The sequence below is a fragment of the Castor canadensis genome, chromosome X (genome assembly GCF_047511655.1).
Source record: "Castor canadensis chromosome X, mCasCan1.hap1v2, whole genome shotgun sequence".
Lineage (NCBI taxonomy): Eukaryota > Metazoa > Chordata > Mammalia > Rodentia > Castoridae > Castor > Castor canadensis.
In genome coordinates, this window is record NC_133405.1 from 50,355,477 (window position 1) to 50,372,140 (window position 16,664).

Genomic DNA, 16,664 nt, shown 5'->3' on the forward strand with positions numbered 1-16,664 from the left:
TCATATGGTATTTTTAGTTGTTGTGAGAAACCTCCTTAGTGGTTGCACCAGTTTACATTCCCACCAACAGTTTATGAGAGTTCCCTGCATCTTTGCCAGCATTTATTGTTTGTTTTCTTGATGACTGCAAATCTGACTAGGGTGAGATGGGATCTTGGTGTAATTTTGATTTGCATTTCCTTTATAGCCAAAGATGTTTAACATTTCTTCATGTATTTATTAACCCTTTGAATTTCTTTTTTTGAGAACTGCCTGTTCAATTCGTTTGCCCATTTATTAATTGGATTAGTCTTTTCCTGTTTAGTTTCATGAGCTCTTCAAATATTCTGGAAATGAATCCTTTGTTTGTTGAATTGGTGGAAAATATCTTCTTTCATTCTATGGGTTGTCTCTTGATTCTAGTAACTGGTTCTTTCAATGTGCAGAAACTTTTTAATTTGATGCTGTCTCATTTGTCAATTTTTGATCCTATTTCCTGGACAATTTGAGTCCTATTCAGAAAATAACTACCAAGGCCTATATCTTCCAGAGTTTTCCATATTTTTTCCTGTACCAGTTTTAAGTTTTCAGGGCTTACGTTAGGATCTTTGATTCATTTGGAGTTGATTTTTGTACAGTGTCAGTGGTAAAAGTTTAGTGTCAGTCTTTGCATATAGATAACAAATTTTCTCCAGAACCATTTGTTGAAGAGGTTATCTTTCTCCAGTGTATGTTTTTTGGATCATTTGTCAAAGATCAGATGGCTGTAGCTGTGGATTTTATTTCTGTATCTTCTATTGTATTCCATTGGTTTCATATTAGTTTTTGTGCCAGTACCAAGACATTTTTGTTACTATGACTCTGTGGTATAATTCGAAGTCAGGTATTGCAATACCTCCAGTATCGCTCTTTTTGCTCAGGATTACTTTTGCTATTCAGGATGAATATGAATTTTAAGATTTACAATAGATTTTTCTATTGCATTGAATCTGTAATTGCTTTCAGTAGTATAGCCATTTTCATGATATTCTGCCAATCCATGATCATGGAAGGTCTTTCCATCTTCTGGTGTCTCCTTCAATTTCTTTCTTCAAGGTCTTGTGTTTTCATTATAAGGGTCTTTTACCCCATTGGTTAAGTTTACATCCAGGTATTTTTTGAGGTTATTGTGAATGGAATTGTTTTCCTGAATTCTTTCTCAGACTGTTCATTGTTGGTATATAGAAAACTACTAATTTTTGTATATCAATTTTGTATTCTGCGATATTTGTGAAAATGTTTATCAGATATAAGAGTTTCTTGGTGGAATCTTGAGTGTCTTTTAAATATAAAATCAATGCAGGTTACTCCAGAGGCACCTGCACACCCATGTTTATTGCAGCGCTATTCACAATAGCCAAGTTATGGAAACAACCAAGATGCCCCACTACTGATGAATGGATCAAGAAAATATGGTATTTATACACAATGGAATTTTACTCAGCCATGAAGAAGAATGAAATCTTATCATTCGCAAGTAAATGGAAGGAACTGGAGACCATCATTCTGAACGAGATTAGCCAGGCTCAGAAGACCAAAAATCATGTGCTCTCCTTTATATGTGGACTTTAGATCTAGGGCAAATGCAGCAATGTGGTTGGACTTGGATCACATGACAAGGGGAGAACATATATGGGAGGTATGGGGATAGGTAGAAAACCCAAAACATGAAAGCGTTTGATGTCCCCATTCCAGAGGAACTAATACAGAAACCTTAAAGCAACAGAGGTTAGCATGACAAGGGGATCAGGAACCAATGTAAAGATCAGTTAGAGATGAATCAACTTGAGTTGTAACACATTTGTACATAAAAACAATGCTAGGAATCTCTCTGTATAGCTATCCTTAACTCAACTAGCAAAAATGTTTTGTCTTCCTTATTATGCTTATGTCTTGTCTTCAACAAAATTAGAGATAAGGGCAGAACAGGTTCTGCCTGGAAGTGGGGGGGAGGGGGGTGACAGTGGGGGAGGGGGGCAGGGGGAAGAAATGACCCAATGTACGCACATGTGAATAAATGAATAATAAAAAATGTTTTAAAAAAAGAAAAAAAAACATGCATTTTTAAATCTCAAAAAAAAGAATTCAATGGGTTTGAAAAATAAAGTATTGTAGTAAAATTTGCATTCTACATGAAGTGCTGTCTTGAGTGGAATTTGTGTATTTTTCATAATATAGAAAACAATCCATTGGAGTTGAAGAAGAAAATGTTTCTACTTTGATTTATACTCATTAAAATCTAAAATACAGAAAGACACTAATTTTTGAAAGTTAACTTGGATTATTGACCTTGGGACTTCACAGTTCATATGGTATGTGAGGCTTCCTGAGTGGGGTTCCACACTTGAAAGGTTCTAGGTGGTGCATCACCAGACTTCTAGCCTATTGTAATTTACTGCAGTTTTTCTTGCTTACTTACATGGATTTATAGGTGATATGACTTAAATAACAGAATAATTACCATCATTTTGTATTGAGATGTAGATATATTGATATGAAAATATTTTGGGACACATAGATGTTTGCTGGTTACTTCCTGCAAATTACTACTGACAAGTTTTGTTTATAAAATGAATGATTGTAAATTTGTTAAATTTTATTTGTGATGAAAAATGTCTTTCAGAGTATGAAACCTAGTTATTAAAAAAATTCACTTGAAGCCAAGTACGGTGGCTCACATCTATAGAGTTCCAGCTAGTCGGGAGGTGAAGATAAAGAAGATGGTGTGATTCCAGGCCAGCCCAGGCAAAAAAGTTAGTAAGACTCCATCTCAATGAAACAAGCTGGTTGTGGTGGTGACACACACCTGAGACTTTATCCAAAAACACAAAACCTAAAGCAAAAAAGAGGTGGGGGCATGGTCCAAGTGGTAGACCAACTGCCTAGAAAGTACAAGGTCCTGAGTTAGAACCCCATACAATACTGCCAAAAAATTGTGTGAAGAAATATTAATCTTTAAAAATCTTTCAATAGTGTTGAACTCGAGTTTACAAATTGATGTCTGATTAGCTTGCAAGAACTAACATCAGAAATGAGAAAATTTACCAGTCAAATTTCAAAGATTACCTTTGCCAATTGGTGCAAGAAATAAAAAAAACTGTATATAATTTAGTAGGCACAGATGTCTTATATTTTTTATTTTGTGGGAAGTATTTTATCCAGTTTCAATAGGCAATGAAACTTAGTATTGAAATAAACTGGATTTAGAACACGACTTTTGAATCACTGTACCACAAAAAGTTCATTTAACATTTAATTTAACATTGAATTATATCATTATTACTAACATTGACATTAAAATAATTTTAGTGAGAGCAAAAGTTTCTGTATCACTAATAAATAAGGACTTAATTTAGAAAAATCAATGTAAAATCATATTACATGAAAATAGGGATATTTTGACTTTTTCCTTCACTATTTGAATCCCCTTTATTTCGTTCTCTTGTCTTATTGCTTCTGGCTAGAAATTCAGCACTATATTAAATAAGAGTATAGAAAGTGGACACCTTTGTCTCATTTCTGACTTTAGAGGACATGATTTCAGTTTTTCCCCATTTAGTATGGTGCTGGTTGTGGGTTAGAATATGTAGCCTTCATTGTTTTGAGGTACATTCCTTCTATTCCTAGTTCCTTCAGAGTTTTTGTCATAAAAGGATGTTGAACTTTATAAGTCTTTTTCTCCATCAGTTGAGATGATTATGTGCTTTTTGTGCTTGATTCTGTTCATATGCTGTATTAAATTTATGGATGTATGTATGTTGAACCATCCTTGAATCCCTGGAATGAAACCAACTTGATCATGTTGAATAATCTTTTTATTGTGTGGTGAATTTGGTTTGCAAGTATCTTTTTAAATTTTTTTTAATTTACCTTATCATTTTTACATTTACTCACATGTGTATACATTGTTTGGGCCACAGTCCCTTCCAACCCCGGATTGCGCTTCTGGTTCTGCTCTCTTATTCTCCAATTTTGTTGAAGAGAAAACATAAGAGGTAATAAGAAAGACATAGTGTTTTTGCTAGTTTGAGATAAAGACAGCTATGCAGAGAGATTCCTAGCATTGCTTCCATGCACATGTGTATCACAACCCACATTAGTTTATCTCTACCAGACCTCTTCACTACTTCCTGGTCACCTTCCCATAGTGGCTTCTGCCAGTTTAAGATTACTATGGTCATTCCTATACAGTGAGCACATCAACCACATTCAAACTTTAGGTTTCCTTCCCTTTCTTTATTCCTCCCGTGCATGTTCTCCCCTTAGTGTGTGACCCATGTCCAATAATATTACTGCATTTGTTTTTGGTCTATAATCTGCATATGAGGGAGAACATGTGATTTTTGACCTTCTGAGCTTGGCTAACTTCGCTTAAGATGATGTTTTCCAGTTCCATTCTTTACTTGCAAATGACAAAAATTCATTCTCCTTTGTGGAGAATTCATTCTCCTTTGTAAAATTCCATTGTGTATAAATACCACATTTTCTTAATCCATTTGTCAGTAGTGGAACAGCTTGGCTGTTTCCATAGCTTGGCTATTGTGAATAGTGGTTTGCAAGTATCTTATTGAGAATTTTTGTGGACAAGCTCATTAAGTAAATCGGCCTATGATTCTCTCTGACTCTCTCTCTCTCTCTCTCTCTCTCTCTCTCTCTCTCTCTCTCTCTCTCTCTCATTCTGTCTCAGTCTAGTTTTGGAATAAGTGTAATGCTGACTTCATAGAATGGGTTTGGTATTATTCCTTCCCTTTCTGTTTCATGGAAAAGTTTTAAGAGTATTGATGATAGTTTTTCTTTAAAGATCTGGTAGAATTAATAATTGAATACATAGGCCTTGGGCTTTTTTTTATTGGGATACTATTGTTGCTTCAATCTCACTGCTAATTAAATAATCACAGATCTATTTAAATGGTTTATTTCTTCTTGGTTATATTTGGTACATCAAATGCATGCATTTCTTCTAGATTTTCTACTTTACTTGGGTATAGGTTTTTGAAGTATTTCCTCATTATCTTCTAGATTTCATTGGTATTTGTGTGATATCCCATTTTTATCTCTAATTTTATTGATTTGGGTCTTTTCCCTCTTCCTTTTAGTCAGATTGGCCAAGGGTTTATCAATCACATTTATCTTTTCAAAGAATCAACTTTTTGGTTCATTGATTCTTTGTATAGTTCTTTTGGTCCCTATTTTACTAGTTTCTTTCCACCTGCAAATTTTTGTTTTGTTTTTGTTTTCCTAGGCGCTTGGTGTGCATCATTAGGTCATTTCTTTGAGCTCTCTGCCTTTTTTTTTTTCATGTAGACGCTGATACATATAATCTTTCCTCTTAGCACTGCCTTTGCTGTATCCCATAGGTTCTGGTAGTCTGTGTTTTCATTTTCATTAGACTCCAGGAACTTTAGAGTTTCCCCCCTTATTTCTTCAGGGACCCATTGGTCATTCAACAATATGTTATTCAGTCTCCGTGTGTTTGAATATTTTCTGTAGTTTCTATTGCTATTGGGTTCTACTGTTATTCCATTGTGGTTTGACAAAATATGGGGACATCTTTCAACTTTATTTTATTTGCTAAGCCTTTTTTTTTTTTTACTATTTTTCTCTTTTTATTAATAAGCAATCTTTAGGGGACACTTTAAGACTAAATATCCCATTCTTTACCAAAATGTTCTCCCAAGATCTAGTCAGTGTTAATGCTTCCTGCTGAATACATTGTGTATGTAAGCCATATTTTCTTTATCTATTCATTGGTTGATGGGCACCTTGACTGATTAAATAATTTGGGTATTATGAATAGCGCTACAGTGAATATGGGCATACATACATCTTTGTAGTAAGCTGACCTGCTTCTTTTGGTTACAAATTCAGAAGTGGTATGGCTGGATCATTAATTTTTTAATTATTATTCATATGTGCATACAAGGCTTGGGTCCTTTTACCCCCCTGCCCCCACCCCCTCCTTACAACCCACTCTGCCCCCTCCCTCTCCCCCCACCCCCTCAATACCCAGCAGAAACTATTTTGCCCTTATTTCTAATTTTGTTGTAGAGAGAGTATAAGCAATAATAGAAAGGAACAAGGGTTTTTGCTGGTTGAGATAAGGATAGCTATACAGGGCATTGATTTCCTGTGCGTGGGTGTTACCTTCTAGGTTAATTCTTTTTGATCTAACCTTTTATCTAGTTCCTGGTCCCCTTTTCCTATTGGCCTCAGTTGCTTTTAAGGTATCTGCTTTAGTTTCTCTGCTTTCAGGGCAACAAATGCTAGCTAGTTTTTTAGGTGTTTCACCTATCCTCACCCCTCCCTTGTGTGCTCTCGCTTTTATCATGGGCTCAAAGTCCAATCACCTTGTTGTGTTTGCCCTTGATCTAATGTCCACATATGAGGGAGAACATACGATTTTTGGTCTTTTGGGCCAGGCTAACCTCACTCAGAATGATGTTCTCCAATTCCATCCATTTACCAGCGAATGATAACATTTCGCTCTTCTTCATGGCTGCATAAAATTCCATTGTGTATAGATACCACATTTTCTGAATCCATTCGTCAGTGGTGGGGCATCTTGGCTGTTTCCATAACTTGGCTATTGTGAATAGTGCCGCAATAAACATGGGTGTGCAGGTGCCTCTGGAGTAACCTGTGTCACAGTCTTTTGGGTACTTTCCCAAGAGTGGTATTGCTGGATCAAATGGAAGATCAATGTATAGCTTTTTAAGTAGCCTCCAAATTTTTTTCCAGAGTGGTTGTACTAGTCTACATTCCCACCAACAGTGTAAGAGGGTTCCTTTTTCCCCGCATCCTCGCCAACACCTGTCGTTGGTGGTGTTGCTGATGATGGCTATTCTAACAGGGGTGAGGTGGAATCTTAGTGTGGTTTTAATTTGCATTTCCTTTATTGCTAGAGATGATGAGCATTTTTTCATGTGTTTTTTGGCCATTTGAATTTCTTCTTTTGAGAAAGTTCTGTTTAGTTCACTTGCCTATTTCTTTATTGGTTCATTAGTTTTGGGAGAATTTAGTTTTTTAAGTTCCCTATATATTCTGGTTGTCAGTCCTTTGTCTGATGTATAGTTGGCAAATATTTTCTCCCACTCTGTGGGTGTTCTCTTCAGTTTAGAGACTATTTCTTTTGATGAACAGAAGCTTTTTAGCTTTATGAGGTCCCATTTATCTATGCTATCTCTTAGTTGCTGTGCTGCTGGGGTTTCGTTGAGAAAGTTCTTACCTATACCTACTAACTCCAGAGTATTTCCTACTCTTTTCCAGTATCAACGTTAGAGTTTGGGGTCTGATATTAAGATCCTTGATCCATTTTGAGTTAATCTTGGTATAGGGTGATATACATAGATCTAGTTTCAGTTTTTTTGCAGACTGCTAACCAGTTTTCCCAGCAGTTTTTGTTGAAGAGACTGTTATTTCTCCATCGTATATTTTTAGTTCCTTTGTCAAAGACAAGTTGGATATAGTTGTGTGGCTTCATATCTGGGTCCTCTATTCTGTTCCACTGGTCTTCATGTCTGTTTTTGTGCCAGTACCATGTTGTTTTTATTAATATTGCTTTGTAATATAGTTTGAAGTCAGGTGTTGTGATATCTCCTGTATTGTTCTTTTGACTGAGTATTGCCTTGGCTATTCGTGGCCTCTTGTGTTTCCATATAAATTTCACAGTAGATTTTTCAATCTCTTTAATGAAAGTCATTGGAATTTTGATGGGAATTGCATTAAACATGTAGATTACTTTTGGGAGTATCGACATTTTTACTATGTTGATTCTACCAATCCATGAGCATGGGAGATCTCTCCACTTTCTATAGTCTACCTCAATCTCTTTCTTCAGAAGTGTATAGTTTTCCTTGTAGAGGTCTTTCACATCTTTTGTTAGGTTTACACCTAGGTATTTGATTTGTTTTGAGGCTATTGTAAATGGAATTGTTTTCATACATTCTTTTTCCGTTTGCTCATTGTTAGTGTATAGAAATGCTAATGATTTTTCTATGTTGATTTTATATCCTGCTACCTTGCTATAGCTATTGATGATGTCTAGAAGCTTCTGAGTAGAGTTTTTTGGGTCTTTAAGGTACAGGATCATGTCGTCTGCAAATAGGGATATTTTGACAGTATCTTTACCTATTTGTATTCCTTTTATTCCTTCTTCTTGCCTAATTGCTCCAGCTAGGAATTCCAGTACTATGTTGAATAGGAGTGGAGATAGTGGGCATCCTTGTCTGGTTCCTGATTTTAGAGGGAATGGTTTCAGTTTTTCTCCATTAAGTATAATGCTGGCTGTAGGTTTGTCATATATAGCTTTTATAATGTTGAGGTACTTTCCTTCTATTCCTAGTTTTCTTAGAGCTTTTATCATGAAATGGTGTTGGATCTTATCAAAGACTTTTTCTGCATCTATTAAGATGATCAAGTGGTTTTTGTCTTTGCTTCTGTTAATGTGGTTTATTACATTTATTGATTTTCATATGTTGAACTACCCCTGCATCCCTGGGATGAAGCCTACTTGGTCGTGGTGAATAATCTTTTTGATGTGTTGTTGAATTCGGTTTGCCATTATTTTGTTGAGGATTTTTGCATCAATGTTCATTATGGAGATTGGCCTATAGTTCTCCTTTTTGGAGGTGTCTTTGCCTGGTTTTGGGATAAGTGTAATACTGGCTTCATAAAATGTCTTTGGCAGTTTTCCTTCCCTTTCTATTTCGTGGAACAGTTTAAGGAGGGTTGGTATCAGTTCTTCTTTAAAGGTCTGATAGAATTCAGCAGAGAATCCATCAGATCCTGGACTTTTCTTTTTGGGGAGACTCTTGATTTTTGCTTCAATTTCATTTTGTGTTATAGGTCTATTCAGGTGATTAATTTCCTCTTGGTTCAGTTTTGGATGATCATATGTATCTAGAAATCTGTCCATTTCTTTCAAATTTTCAAATTTATTTGAATATAGGTTCTCAAAGTAGTCTCTGATGATTTTCTGGACTTCCATGGTGTTTGCTGTTATCTCCCCTTTTGCATTCCTTGTTCTACTAATTTGGGTTTTTTCTCTCCTCATTTTAGTCAGGTTTGCCAGGGGTCTATCAATCTTGTTTATTTTTTGAAAGAGCCATCTTTTTGTTTCATTAATTCTTTGTATGGTTTTCTGGTTTCTATTTCATTGATTTCAGCTCTTATTTTTATTATTTCTCTCCTTCTATTTGTTTTGGGATTTGCTTGTTCTTGTTTTTCTAGGAGTTTGAGATGTATCATTAGTTCATTGATTTGGGATCATTCAGTCTTTTTAATATATGCACTCATGGCTATAAACTTTCCTCTCAGGCCTGCCTTAGCTGTGTCCCATAGGTTCTGGTAGGTTGTGTTTTCATTTTCCTTGACTTCCAGGAACTTTTTAATTTCCTCTTTTATTTCATCAATGATCCATTCTTCATTAAGTAATGAGTTATTTAGTTTCCAGCTGTTTGCATGTTTTTTGTCTTTACTTTTGTTGTTGAGTTCTACTTTTACTGCATTGTGATCAGATAGTATGCATGGTATAATTTCTATTTTCTTATATTTGCTGAGACTTGCTTTGTGCCCTAGGATATGATCTATTTTGGAGAAGGTTCCATGGGCTGCTGAGAAGAATGTATATTGTGTAGAAGTTGGATGAAATGTTCTGTAGACATCTACTAGGTCCATTTGATCTAGTGCATATTTTAGATCTTGGATTTCTTTATTGATTTTTTGTTTGGATGACTTATCTATTGACATAATGGGGTGTTAAAGTCTCCCACAACCACTGTGTTGGCGTTTATATATGCTTTTAGGTCTTTCAGGGTATGTTTGATGAAATTGGGTGTGTTGACATTGGATGCATACAGATTGATGATTATTATTTCCTGTTGGTCTATTTCCCCTTTTATTAGTACGGAATGTCTTTCTTTATCTCGTTTGATCAAGGTAGGTTTGAAGTCTACTTTGTCAGAGATAAGTATTGCTACTCCTGCCTGTTTTTGGGGGCCATTGGCTTGGTAAATCTTCTTCCAGCCTTTCATCCTAACCCTATGCTTATTTCTGTCAGTGAGATGGGTCTCCTGTAAGCAACAAATTGTTGTATCTTCCTTTTTAATCCATTTGGTCAAGTGGTGCCTTTTGATGGGTGAATTAAGTCCGTTAACATTAAGTGTTAGTACTGATAGGTATGTGGTGATTCCTGTCATTTAGTTGTCTTAGTTGTTTGAAGGTTTGATTGTGTGTACCTAAGTTGAGGTTACTCTCTACTGTCTTGCTTTTTCTTTTCCTGTGGTTTGGTGCTATCTGTCTTTTCTTGGTTAAGTTGGGTTTCACTTTCTATGTGCCGAATCCCTTGCAGAATCTTTTGTAGTGGTGGCTTTGTGGTCACATATTGTTTTAGTTTCTGCTTATCATGGAAGACTTTTATTGCTCCATCTATTTTGAATGATAGTTTTGCTGGGTAGAGTATCCTGGGGTTGAAGTTATTTTCATTCAGTGCCCAGAAGATCTCACCCCATGCTCTTCTTGCTTTTAATGTTTCTGTTGAGAAGTCTGCTGTGATTTTGATGGGTTTACCTTTGTATGTTACTTGTTTTTTTTCTCTTACAGCCTTCAATATTCTTTCCCTAGTTTCTTAACTTGTTGTTTTAATGGTGATATGTTGTGGGGTAGTTCTATTTTGATCTGGTCTGTTTGGAGTCCTGGAGGCCTCTTGCATCTGTATGGGAATATCTTTCTCTAGATTTGGGAAATTTTCTGTTATTATTTGATTGAATATATTACGCATTCCCTTCACTTGCACCTCTTCTCCTTCTTTGATGCCATGATTCTCTAGTTTGGTCTTTTGATGGAGTCGGTGAGTTCTTGCATTTTCTTTTCACAGGTCTTGAGTTGTTTAATTAATAGTTCTTCGGTTTTTCCTTTAATTACCATTTCATCTTCAAGTTCTGAGATTCTGGCTTCTGTTTGTTCTATTCTGCTGGATTGGCCTTCCGTTTTGTTTTGCAGTTCTGTTTCATTCTTTTTTCTGAAGTTTCCCATATCCTGGGTGGTTTCCTCTTTAATGTTGTCAATTGTTGTCCTGAGTTCATTTATCCATTTATTCATCGTGTTCTCTGTTTCACTTTGGTGTTTACACAGTGCTTCTATGGTTTTCTTTATTTCTTCTTTTGCTTTTTCAAATTCTCTATTTTTGTTGTCTTGGAATTTCTTGAGTGTCTCCTGTACATTTTGGTTGACCCTATCCAGTATCATCTCTATCAAATTCTCATTGACTACCTGTAGTATGTCTTCTTTTAAATTATTCTTGTGGGCTTCATTGGGTCCTTTGGCATAGTTTATCTTCATTTTGTTGGAGTCTGGATCTGAGTTTCTGTTTTCTTCATTCCCCTCTGGTTCCTGTACTAATTTTTTGCTGTGGGGAAACTGGTTTCCCTGTGTTTTCTGTCTTCCCGTCATTGTCTTTGGTGTTGTTACTGTCCCTGTACTGTGTGCAATTAAGTATTTTCTAGCTTGTAATAATAACAATGGTAATATTTAGAATGGAAGGGTGAGCTGGGATGGAAAGCAAGAACTTAAAGAAAAGGGGAAAACAAATACACAGACAAGAGGGAGAAAACAGAACAAGGTTTCAGACAAGAAAGTTTCAAAGGTATAAACAGGGAGTGTTAGTGTACTAATTGACAGTAAGCTGAACAGACATTAGAGAGACAGAGAGAGGATTGAAAATCAAAAATAAAATAAAGATAAGAATAAAAATAAAAAATAAGTTAATGAAAGAAATATCTGTGTATAAAAATTAATTAAGATAAAATGGAAAATAGAAAATTAAAAAAAAAAGCAAACCAAAAAACCAAAAAACCAAAAACACCTCCAAGTTTAAATGCAGTGAAGTTTCAGTCTTAATAATTTGGGTGTCCATCTCAGTCTCCAATCCTGGAGATGGTGCCTCAGATGTTGTTCTGTAGTTGTCTCATCAAAAGGGACACATAAAGTAGAACAAATCTCCACACACACACACACACACACACACACACACAAAAACCCCACCAAGTGTCCCAAGTTCAAATGCAATACAGTTTCAGTAAGGTTTTCAGCATGCAGGTGTAATTCGGTTGTTCTCTCATCAAAGGTAGGGAGATAAAGAAAAAAAGAGTCTGGAGATAGTTCTGAGAATGGTATCTGCAGCTGTGGCTTGCCTGCCTGCTGCTGTCAACCTGCTGTTGCTGGAGGCATTATTTATGCAGATCTCTGAGGTGAGCTTAGCACTCACCTGGCCCTGCAGGCTTTGTTTGTTCAGAGTTCTCCTGGGTGGGAGCCTCTGCTACAGGCTTTCCCCTTTCCAAGCACACTGGGAAAGGTGACACTGCACCTGTGTTGTCAGGCCTGCCTGTTTATTTACAGTTCATGTGGTGGGTCTTCCCCCCTCTCCTGTGCAGTTTTCCTCCCACCACCACTTTCACAAGCTTTCCTGCTCCTGATTACTGTGCGGTGCTGCTGCTCCTGCCAGCCACCATGTTTGTTTACAGTTCACGTGGGAAGTGGTTCTTCCTTCCTCTCCTGTGGAGTTTTCCTCCCTCTACCACTCTCACAAGTTTTCCCGCTCCTGGTTGCTGGGTGTGCACCCCCGCTCCTGCCAGAGCCTCTCCGGCCCGCCCGGCTTGTTTATTTACAGTCCCAGGAAGGATTCCCTTCCCCCAATCTTCAGCACTCAGGGCGCCACACCCTCTTTCCCATGCGTCTTTATTGTTCTTATTGCTTATTACTCAGTTTCTCTTTTTTCCCCAGGTGGAGGTCAGTCTGTCCAGGGGGCTATGCTGCTCTGGCCCAGGCTTGTCTGTGGGAGTACCGTGGTACCACGAAGCTCACCTGGTCCGTGTCTTCCCAAGCCATCTGGGCGCCGGTGACTGGCGGCCCAGGGGTCCTCCTGGTTTCTCCGTTTAATGTGAAGTGGAGATTCTCTGCGCCAGCTGGAGGTGTGGAGGGGTCAAAGTTATGCCTCTTCTCAGTGATTATGCCTGCAAAGTGTGTCTCCAGCGTCTCTCCAAGATTTCACTATAGGAGACTCGCTTTCTGCTTCCTCCCCCTAGACGCCATCTTGGAATCCCCTCACAATGAAACTTGTTGAAATTATTCTGAGAAGGGGGAAGGGAGATGAGGGAGAATATGGAACAAGTGAATCAAATTAAGATACAGTGTAAGCACATATGTAAATATCACAGCGTATACCCTCTTTATAACTAATATATGCTAATAAAAAGAATTCATCATTAATAACACTTGGGAATATTTGTGTGATTAGGTGATTTTTCTATTCTTGTTTTCTTCAGTGACAACTTTTAATTTTTAATTTCTCATATAGTTCCAGTCTTATTGCCTGTAATGAATTTACCGTCATAATAATTTGCAATATGCACAATATAATGGTACTAATAACAATACTCATAACACACTTTTCATGAGCCTTGTCTCAGCCAGTGTTGTAAGTGATTTATAAGTATTATTCAACCCATTCCCCATAAGAAACCTGTGAGGGCTATACAATCAATATCCCTGTTGCAGGATACTCAAGGACAGGGAAACAGGACACCGAAGCAGTTCAGCAGGAAGCAATGTTTTATTGTGCCAGCACAGACTCAGCCAACTCATGTCCAAAGCCTGAGCCCTGAGAACAAAGGGGCCTTACCTTATACACCCTTGCAAGCAGGTTACAGAAGCAAAAAGCAAGGTTTAACCCATATATGGTTGCATGAAACTCTATTGGCTACTTCATTCCCCAGTGTTATATGACATTCTTCATGTTTAGATCCTTTAAGCTTTATCTCCCTGCTATGTCATTCCCTCCTCCCTGCTACATTATCAGAACACAGACTTGCTTACTTCTTTTCTGGTCCTCCTCCCTGCTATATCCCCACTTCACATAGGAGGATAGAGGTTAAGTAAATTACCTGAAGTTGTTCAACTAACAAGTTGCAAAACCAGAACATAGGCAAACCTTCTGATCTCCAGAATCAGTGCTCTCAGTCTCTAAATAAAGAAAATAATAAACATATTAAAATGATGACCAGGAGAGATGAAAACAGTCATCTGTTTTCTTAGAATAAGTTTGAAATTGGATTATTTTTCTAATATTTTAGTAGCAGCAAATTCCAATCCCACTCTTTCTTCTAAGGAGAACCATGTTTTCTCTCACATTGAATAAGACTGAGCAAAGGTAAAATCCCTGATATTGAGGACTTGAGAGGTTATCACAGTAAGACCAAGTAATGATGAACTTAACAGGGAGTGGAAACTAAAAAGTCAGAAACTAAGCCACAGAGGAAAGCTGTCCAGTAAAAAATCAAGGCACCTCTCAACAATGGCAAAGGTAGCTATTTATGTATGGATGCATAATTCATGTGTGAGAAATGTGCCAGGTAGATTCCTTCTGCTGTTTTGACCCATACACATTTTCAAAAATGAGTAGCTTTTGTGTGATAAAAAATATCTCCTAATTTGCTTTTTATAGTATAATAATGGATTTATTTTTCTTCCTGAACAAAGCTTGGATGTCTATTGCAGAAACTTAAAAAGGAAAGGAAAGGTCACCTTTTGACCAGAATCAGTGCTGGAGTTTGAATATCCCTGAGCCTGGGGCAAAGAAATAGGGTTAATCTTGATTACTGGTAGAACTAATTTTGGATGTATTGTGATACTATGGTACACTTGGGATATGCTGGAAAAGAGTTCTACTAGAAAATTGGGTAGGAATCTACAGAATATGAGAGAGTCCTGGGCTACAGATGTGGAATACTGTGTTCTCATTCCTAGGACTATAGTGACAACCTTAGAATTATATAAGATCAGCCAACAAGAACATGGAGACTGAGAAGAGAGGGGAGTTGCAATATTTAGAAAAGAAATACACTTCAGGCTCTAAGAATCCAAGTTTTGGAGTCTGTCAGAAATAGTTGGGTACAAATTTCCACCCCGTCCCTTACCTGTTTCAAGTAAAAGAAATAAAGAGTAAAAATGTAAGATGGTTACAAAAGATTCACATTGCACATATGAACAGAGAAAGAATGAACGTAAGAGAATCTTGAAAGGCATATTATGCAATCCATATCCATAAGAAATTTGGTATTGTTTCTTAAGTGGTCACAGAAGATAGATTTTAAGACTATGAGCATTTTTATAAATAAACAGGCCATTTAATAAAGAAAAAATGATCAATCAATCCACCAGAATAGAATTGTAATCTTTAATTTATATGTACCTAATAAAATAAAAAAAATGAAAATCAGGATAAAATGATGATATATTAGTCAGTTTTCCATTGCTGTGGCAAATACCTGAGTAAAACAACTTAAAGGAGGAAAGATTAAAAAAATAATAAAATAAAGGAGGAAAGATTTATTTTGGGTCACAGTTTCAGTTCATTATCAGCTGGCTCCAGTGGTTTGGGCCTGAGGCAAGGCAGAAACATCATGGCAATGGGAATATGTGGCAGAGGCTGCACATTTCATGGCAGCCAGGAAGCAGAAGGAGTGACAGGAAGGAGCTGGGGTTTAATCCATTGATTAGGTCAGAGCTGTCAGGATCCAATCACTTCCCAAAAGCCCATCAGCTGGCAACCAAGCCTTTAATGCATGAGACTTTGGGGGACACTTCAGATTCAAATCATAACAGATGACTAGAGAAATCCATAATCCTAGTAAGAAAAAATAACATGTTTCCAATAACTAATAGTATAATTAGAAAAGAATCAGTAACAATATTGAAGATTTTACAGAAGTAGTAATGTATTTGACCTTACTGACATATTTGGAATACAGCAAACAACTGCTGAAAAAATTTTCCTTAAAATGTACTTGTCAATATAGCTCAGTGGTAGAGCTTGTCTTGCATGCCCAAGGCCCTAGATCCATCTCCAGTACCACAATAAACAAATAAATAAATAAGCACATAAATAAATATTCATGAACTACTTCCCCAGATTGCCACATAATCTGAACCACAAAAGAAAGGTCACCAAATCTGAAACACTAAAATCATTCTAGGACTGGGAGTGTGGCTCAAACTGTGTGACTCAACCTGCTTTGCAAGTGAGAAGCCCTGAGTTCAAACCCCAGTCTCACCAAAAAACCCCTAAAAAACCTAAAATCATTCTGCATATTTTTAGTCTTTACAAAGATAACTAGAAGTCTCAAAATGTTTCAGAATTAAGTAATATGCTCTAAGAAAGGCTTGGGTCTAAAAAAGGAATCACAGTGGAAATTGTATAATACTTTGAATTTAATGATGATGAATAGACATGTACAGGAAGAAATTAATGCTGTCTTCTAGAACAGGGCTGTGCTCAATTGACTACTCTGGCTTTTGTACCAATTCTATTGAGCAACCAGGTGTCAAGGTGGTCAATTGGGATAATGAGCTAAACTGAAAGTAACAATAAAGCTTTGCTCCAACAGTGCAAACAAGAGGCCAAAAGAAAAGGGACTGGCTTCACATCATTCCATTTTTCCCTATAGAATTGTACCAGGAGAGAGAAAGATGGATTGGTGCAGATGGTAAGAGTCATCTCATTGCCAAGAAGCCCCAAACCAACGGCTCCTATCTCTTAATTGACTCATTTCAATTAAGTCAAACCTGTATTCAACACATGTACAATACATGTG